This window comes from Agelaius phoeniceus, chromosome 2 (genome assembly GCF_051311805.1).
Source record: "Agelaius phoeniceus isolate bAgePho1 chromosome 2, bAgePho1.hap1, whole genome shotgun sequence".
In the NCBI taxonomy this organism is placed as follows: Eukaryota; Metazoa; Chordata; class Aves; order Passeriformes; family Icteridae; genus Agelaius; species Agelaius phoeniceus.
In genome coordinates, this window is record NC_135266.1 from 26169241 (window position 1) to 26177506 (window position 8266).

Below are 8266 nucleotides of genomic sequence, written 5' to 3' on the forward strand. Positions count from 1 at the left end.
TGGCAGATTCACAAAGCCAGCATCCCAACTATCAAAACTTTTTACTCATTATACGTTTTAGTAAACAAAAGAATTAGTACTTATTGGCTACAAGTTATGTAGTTCTCTTCCTAATTAGTATTCTATCTTCTATTAGTGATTCCATTGCTTCTCATCGTTATTAGTCCACATTCCCATTCTTTATCTTCTTTTGAGTCAGTGTCCGTGAGTCGGGTCACAATCTCGTCCTGCCAGAATTACTTTTTAACCCAGTCAGAGCTGATTTTGGCACAGTTGCTGAATTGGCTTTGTTATTTACTTCTTGATCTTGAAAGTTCTGCTAGATGTCCTTGTGACATCTAAATTCTGCATTCTTTGTGTCCACCATCAGTGATATATCCTTTGTCTCAAGTTTTGTTAACCTCCCCCTGAATTGAACATATCGAGCCCTAAACCTTAACAAAGCAATTCTTCCAACAACTAATTTGTCTTTCTAACACCTGGACATCACTTACAGCTTTTTAGTTGCTCTATGTTTTACAGATTAAATCTCCTTTTTTTGTCGTTTAGGCTTGAAAGTATACAAATATCAAACATCAGAGAACACACTTTCTTCAGAAATATTTACATATTCCATATTTTGCAACAATCTCACATTAGCTGTAAGTACAGACATCCTCACAAGTGCTGAAAAGGAACACAGCCAAGAACAAAAATTCTGAAGTACCAACTGAGGGAACATACATGCGGAAACAACAATTAGATTGTTGAAACTCAATTATTTTTTGTTATTTACCCTTTAGATTTTGCCCAATTACATCACTACCTTATGTTTTACATTCAAAGCGGGATAACTACACAAATGGTTTAAGATGAGGATTTTCACCTTGTTAGGAATTTTTACTAGAAATTTCCTGACTAAATTTGAAGATCTCACAGGTGTCTAAGGCTTTTGCCCCCAAACTCCCTAGAAGTAATTGTACACTGTGAATTAGTTATAGGCAGGTCAGGTTCACTTACTGCCCCCAGAGAAGAGCAGGCCCTGGGGTGGCTGCACTTCTGTGATGTGCTGCCTTGGGGATCAAGGCTCATTTGTGGCTTTTCCACACAAAGTGATGATGAAGCAGGGTGGGTCTGGAAAAATGTGTGAGGATGCTGCATCCACATGAACATGTCCTGCTGTGCTGTGCAGCTGGCTGTCCTCAGTCCCTGCAGAGTGCCTGGGCTCTGGCTGTGGGGCAGCCTGGGGACCAGGGACACCACAGTCACAGCTGGTCCGTGCTGCTGCCTGGGACCTGCTCTGTCACCATGATATTTTCTGAAAAATCCCTTTGCCAGGATTTTTCTCCTGAGAAGCCTCAGAAAAGAAATATAAATAATTATCTGATTGCTTCAGAATGTGGTCTGGAGATTGTTTGCCAACAGGTGCATCTTTGATTGGTTCCATGTGAATTGTTTTAATTTAATAACCAATCACAGCCAGCTGTGTCAGACTCTCTGCGTCTGGCACGCATTTTTATTATTCATTCTTGTCTAGCCTTCTGATGTCTCCTTTCTCTTTCTTGAGTATAGTTTTAGTATATAATTTTCTTTTAATATATAATATAATATAATATAATATAATATAATATAATATAATATAATATAATATAATATAATATAATATAATATAATACTAAATCAGCCTTCTGAGAACTTGGAGTCAGATTCTCATCTCTCACCTCGTCCTGGGGACCCTCCCAACACCACAACAATTGGTGACCACACTGCTCCGCAGGCTTGTCACCCCTAACACAGACTCTGATGTTACCAGGTGTCTGAGTTCCATCTCTTCAGTAAATTCATGCTGTATCCAGCCCAAAATACATACATAGGAAATAGTTATTACTCTTGCATAACCTGTTCAGGGTGATTGGAAATGCTGCAGCAGCAGCAGCCGGGTGGGCTTGGTGCACTGCTGGCCATGGACAAATTCATTCCTGCTGTGCAGCACATGGTTTTCTGACAGCTCCAGTTGGCTTCATTGTCTCCACAGCCACAATTTTGTTTGTATGCTTTCTACAGGCATGTACACATGGCCTTTCATTATGGGAACATTACAGATGTAAACATCAGCTCATTGCTAGCATTACTGCTAGAAACAAATCACAGTGGCAAGCCAAGAACTGAAACACATTGAGGATGTGTGGCAAGTCATTGCTTGGAATATTCTAGTAGAAACCTTCATAGTTTCATCACTCACAGTATAACTCTTCAGTTCTTCATGATACATTGTTTAGATTCTTTTACTTCTTTTTTTTTTTGAGAAGTAGAATATGACCCCAAACTAATAACTTTATCCCATGTAAATATGGGTTGTAAGCTCAATTTTTCATAGTTCTGAAGTAAAGACTTCAAAGATGTTGTGAGCTTTATTTTTTTTTTGTACTGAACAGCAGAAGAGTCTCTGTTCCATTTTTCTGCCCAAAGCAAACACAGTTCTGCTACAAAGGGCTGGTGACTCACCACTGCTGCTAGTCACTTCAGATTTAGATTCCACCATGGAAGGTGTTAATCTAGCAAGCAGCAAATATGGTTCTCACATGAGGCAAAAAAATAACTTTGGCAATTATATCTGGAAGTGGCATTCCTTTATAAAACCTTAACATTCCAAGGGAATCCAGTCACTCACAAATATCCTGTTACTGCTTTTAAGTGGATATTACTTACTGGTCACACTAGTTCATTTTAACTAAGGCAATTGTGTCACTGGTCTGAAATCAGAACACATTACAGAGCAGCACGATGAGAATGTGCCATTGAAATGGGTGCACTCAGGCCTCCTGCAAGCAGCAGTACAAACACAAACCTAAGCTTTTCAAATTCAGCACAACCACATGCTGTGTTATGCTTCTGAAGAAGTGTGATAGCCAACCATTCTGTTACATTACTGACAATGTATCCTCTCATTTCTAGTCTCTTTTTCCTAAGGAAATGAGGCTTAATGCAGTTATTCTGTATGTCAGTGCCTCCTCATAGCTCCTGGATCTCATCATCAAGTTTAAACAAATTCAGCAGAGGGATAGAGTTCTTAAGGATATTAGTAAAATTTAATGGAATTCAGCAGCTGAGAGTACTAAGGCCTAAGTCAGTCCCCCCTTGAAAAGAAAGGTAAGAACTTAGATCTCTCTGCTGTGTTTGCCCTTAGCAAAGCAGCTCATTGGTGTGCACACACCCTGGGCAGGTAGACACATCCTAGCTCTGAGCCACCTACAGTACCAGCTTTGCTTGCCCAGCCTGATGGATGGATGATTTAAGAGCTGAAGGGACAGAGAACTCTGGAAATAATGTGGAAAGTAGTCAGAAAGAGACAAGAGGGATGGAAAATGGAGAGAAACTAAGCTTCATTAGTGTCACTCCTCACAGACCTCCTTGCTTTTTTTGTAATGGAAAGAATGAATCCTAAAATCCTGTTTAGAAATGCTAATTCTGATAAAGCAGGTTGCTAGCACATGCAGCTTATTGTGGTTTTACCAACTCTGGTACAAGTATGATTGCTTAAATCAGCTTAAAAAATCTCATTACCAATGAGAAAGAAAAAATATAAACTATTTTCTTACTATATAGCTATAAGCTTGGTTCACCTTGCTGCTTGGTCTCTCAGCATTGGACAATAAAAAAAAGTTATATTGCTGCTCAGATTTCTCACAGTACAGAACGTTCATCAGTTAGCAGAGTTAAATGTATGCTTTTAAAATTATGATAGTGTCTTACAAGAAAATCAGCTCATCCTTAGAAGGTTAAAGGGACTTGTGTTTCAGATCTGCTACTTAAAGATCATATTTCTGATAGTAAATAGCTTTATAATGAAAGAACATGCAATGAGATCCAGCAGGAGGTGGAAGCTGAAGCTTGCCAAAGTAAGGCTAGAAACAAATTACAGTTTTAATTCAATAAGGATATTCACTCACTAGAGATAGATGTTTAAAATTATGGCACTTTATTCATATCTGAAACATTTTAAATCACCCTTCTGGTACAGGCCTAGTGACCAGATAGGAGTTGACATGGGAGCTACTGAGTTGCAGTTCCATTCTGCACAAGATCAGTCTGCAGGGTATCATTGTCCCTTTTAATCTTAAATAATCTAAATCTAATCAACAGTACTAAGCAAAAAAAAAATTATCCTTACAAAAAACCTAAAGGTTAATTGTGCTGGTTTTGTGAACTCTTCTTTGGTTATGCCTACAGGGCACAATACCTTAGACAGCCCTTGCTGTTCAAGGGGCACACCAAAATCAGTAGGGAATAATTTTTTACACCTCCAGCATTTCAATGAGCTGGACAGACTTTTTTATGTGTCATGTAGCCAATGTTAAGAATTAGAGTGGCTGGAAATAGGGATGGATACTGTGTGTGCCTTAGTTAGCATATGGCAGCCCTGGAAGTACAGCAGCTGGGCCCCTTCTGGCTCCAGCACCATGTGGCTTCTGCCCCTAAGCATGTATTTTCCACATAGGCAATCTCATAATGGCCTAGAGCCCTGCTATGCTGAGTCTGCAGCATTAAAAGGGTATTAAACAGATCTCATTTTTGAAAGGCCATATGTTTTAGGATTATGTTCTGTGACTCAGTTTCAGATGCATGTCCCAGTGCACAAGTGGGGCTCAGATGAAGAGAGTGTTTAATCTAGTTTAACCCTCCTGCTCATGTTAGTTCTGCATTGCAGCCTATTTGTTGTGACTGTCACAATATTACTACCACCTCTCCATTTTCAAATCCTTCACTTCAGCTGTTCCCCTGTTGACTCAGGAGCCTGAGTATTATGGAATGTAATGTAACTTTCATATACTTACAGAAAGTCTACTGAATCGGTGTTATTCTATCAAAAAAGAAACTTGTGTTTCCCAATACTTAAAGAGAGGCCAGAAATTATGATTTAAGCTATATTAGAGCAAAACAAAGGACATTTTAATTTTTTTCTTTGGGATTTTTATTCAATACTTGTAATAAAATAACAGTTTTAGATCACAGAATCACAGAATGGGTAAGGGTGGAAGTGGTCATCTAGTCCAATCTCCCTGCTCCAGCAGGATCATCCCAGAGCACAGGGCACAGGATTGCATCCAGACAGTTCTTGAATATCTCCAGTGTGGGAGACTGCACAGGCTCTCTGAGCCACCAGCTCCAGTGCATGGTCACCCACACAGTAAGGAAGTTCTTCCTCATGTTCAGGTGGAGCTTCCTGTGCCTCAGGGGTTTTTTTTTGCCCATTGCCTCTTGTCCCATTGCTTGGCACCAGTGAGCAGAGCCCGGCTCCATCCTCTGACACCTCCCTTCAGACACTGACAGACACTGACAGAGTCCCCTCTCAGTTGTCTCTTCCCAAGGCTGAACAGCCCCATCTCCCTGAGCCTTTCCTCTCAAGAGAGATGCTCCAGTCTGTAACCACTCTGAAGCCCTCTGCTGGACCTGCTCCAGGAGCTCCATGACTCTCTAGTTCTGAGGAGCCCAGAACTGGACACAGCACTCCAGATGAGCCTCACTAGGGCTGAGTAGAGGGGCAGGATCTAGATGAATAACATTAACTATCTAGATTAATAATACTCCTCTCCTGTAAAATGGAAGTTGTATTGATGTTTTGCATCTCGGGACAGTTATCTTTCTTCTGCTGGTGCCTTGGCTATATGAGAAGTTTCATTTTTTTCCTGTACTCTTTAGTCATAAACAGAATTCCTTTCCAACAGGAAGATACACAGACAGATGCACATTGAAGCCCACTCCATATTAAATGCTATTGATCCCACGGGGGTAGACACCATTATACATCTTTCCAAAGAACCATGTAGCTGCAGCCAGCAAAAAGATTCCAACAAGCTCAGTAAAACTACCTGACATTTTCTTAGTCCTGTGCTGTCTGTCATATCACAGTCATGTTCCATATATGATGTTTCATTAAAAAAATCACATCAAATCATCTTCTGCCAGCAAGTGATTCCATACAAATATTTTGCAAGAACACTTCTATTTTGTCAAAACTCCCTAAAATACTGTCAAAATATTTTTGAAAGTTAAAGCAACTTTATGACAATTATTTAATTTTAAAAATCAGAGCAATAATTTTGGAAGGGAGCCTGGAATGAAGCCCTGTAATAAAACTGAGTTAATATTTCTAAATGTATATATTTCATTTTTAATAGATCATCAGCTTTTCAATAGGAGTTTTGACCATATCTGGCTTCAGTATTTTAAAGCAAAAATTTTTTATCTTTATCAGCCCTAGAAAAAGGTGTGTGTGGGGAAACTGTCAAAATAAGAATAAAAAAATAGAATGTAGCAAACCAGTAAAAAAAGATGTGCTAATGTATTTGTAAGGATATTATTTCTATAAATGTGATAATATCACTAGGCAAGCATAACTCATTAAATACAGCATAAGTCAATAATAAAGCTCTACAAAGCATTGTGATACTATACAAGCAGGAATGACAAAATAATTGGCATTTTCAGATTTTTTTTTTTTGGTGGCTGTTTATTTCACTTTAAAGCAATAAAGTCAGAGTTGGGGGTTTTACAGTATTATTTTATTTTAAGAACCTTACTTTGTTAACTCATTTCCCCAGGCATATATTTCTCATTCCAGTAGCAACTCATCATATCCATGTGAGCTGAAAGCCTCAAGGTCAAGATTTGGGTTTTTCCTTACATCACAAGGAAGAAGAGAAAGTAACCTGTTGGCAAAGGACAAACCAATGGAGGAACCAACCATGTGCTTTTGTTTTAAATATCAAAAATATTCATGAACTGATAAGCAAATGTCATCTTGTGATTGTACCTGAGCTAGCTGTATTTAGGCAGTTTTCTGACAGTGTACTCTTTAAGGAGTCAGTCTGAAGATTTCACTCTATAATGCTTTTTAGAGTGTTTATTGATTTTTCTGCTGTCCTCTCAGTGTTTGGAGAGTTTATCCTGATGCTCATTTTTTCCTTTCCAATGAGCTAGTAAAGAAAATTATGTACTAGCTGTGTCCCTAGCTGTATTAAATATAAATAGAAGGAAGTTTTAAAAATAGAAGGAAACATTTTAATTTTCTTTCCTGCAGTACAGCAATTAGTCACTTCTTAACAATGTGTACCATATTTCCAGACAAAAATGACTGTCAAGGTAACAATATCCCCTGCAGAATACATCTTGAACTTCATCTTCCTACAAACATTGGAAGAAAAATTGCTACTCACTTTAGTGAACTCTTTGTATTTATGAAGCTGATTATCCATCTCCTGAAGTCCACTTCATACCAGCCTGAACTTTTTCCATTACAGTTCTTGAAGATTACTGACTTCATTCACACTATTGGGAGGAGTCTGTATATGACTATATATATTTTTAAGGAAAAACAAGCAAACTTCAATCCATAGCCTCCTTAAGAAAATAAGAACAATTTCTAGTGTTCCTGCCTATCACATTCTAGCCTGATGGTTATTATCCCATATATCTACATTAGTGGATATGGCATTTTTCCGTTTCCTGCATTAAACTGTTGAATTATTTTTCTATGCCTGGTTAAAAAACTACCATATTTGATTAGGTTAAGAGGTGCAATAAATAGACCTGAGCAAGTGACTTTTAAGGCTTGAATTTATAAAGGCATGTAGGAATACATGCCCCTATTGCTGTTAAAGCATTGGTGGGTTTTAGGCTTGTAAATAATGTCTGTGAACCCAAGCCTACATTACATGCTCCCAGATGCTCGGATTAGAGGAAACTGTAGAATTTCCAAGTGCAGCCAATTACTACCAGCGTTGAACTGCCAGCAGTTGAGGGACAAAAGGAGCAGCACTGGAGCTGCAAAGATTTGCCTGTTCTTAGGTGTGTGCTTTAGCAGGGGAACCACATTTGGTTCCTGTGTGCAGAAGCATTTCATTGTCCTGAGGCAGGGTAGTGTTTATGTAGGTAACTTCTTATGTGTTATACTGTTCAAAGATTTCTTAAATATAAAATCTAGTGGGTTAGAAACTAATCTCAACACTTCCTCCCTCCTGAAGTTAAAAGCATATTCTAGGAGAATCAGGCTCCCAGGGACAGAAATAAATACACACGAGTGATACAATCAGGTAGTAACTGGAGCCTTTGAGAATGAGGTTTGTTGACTCTATTTCTTGGGTTTCCTCTGTGTGATTAGATCAGCTCTAAACTGAGAGCCTGTGTAGCCATATCCTGTGTTTCCATTTATAATGTCAGATAACACCTTCCATCTCAGGATGTCTGTCCCCGCACATATATTTTTAGTATTCTCCGAGGTAGAAAA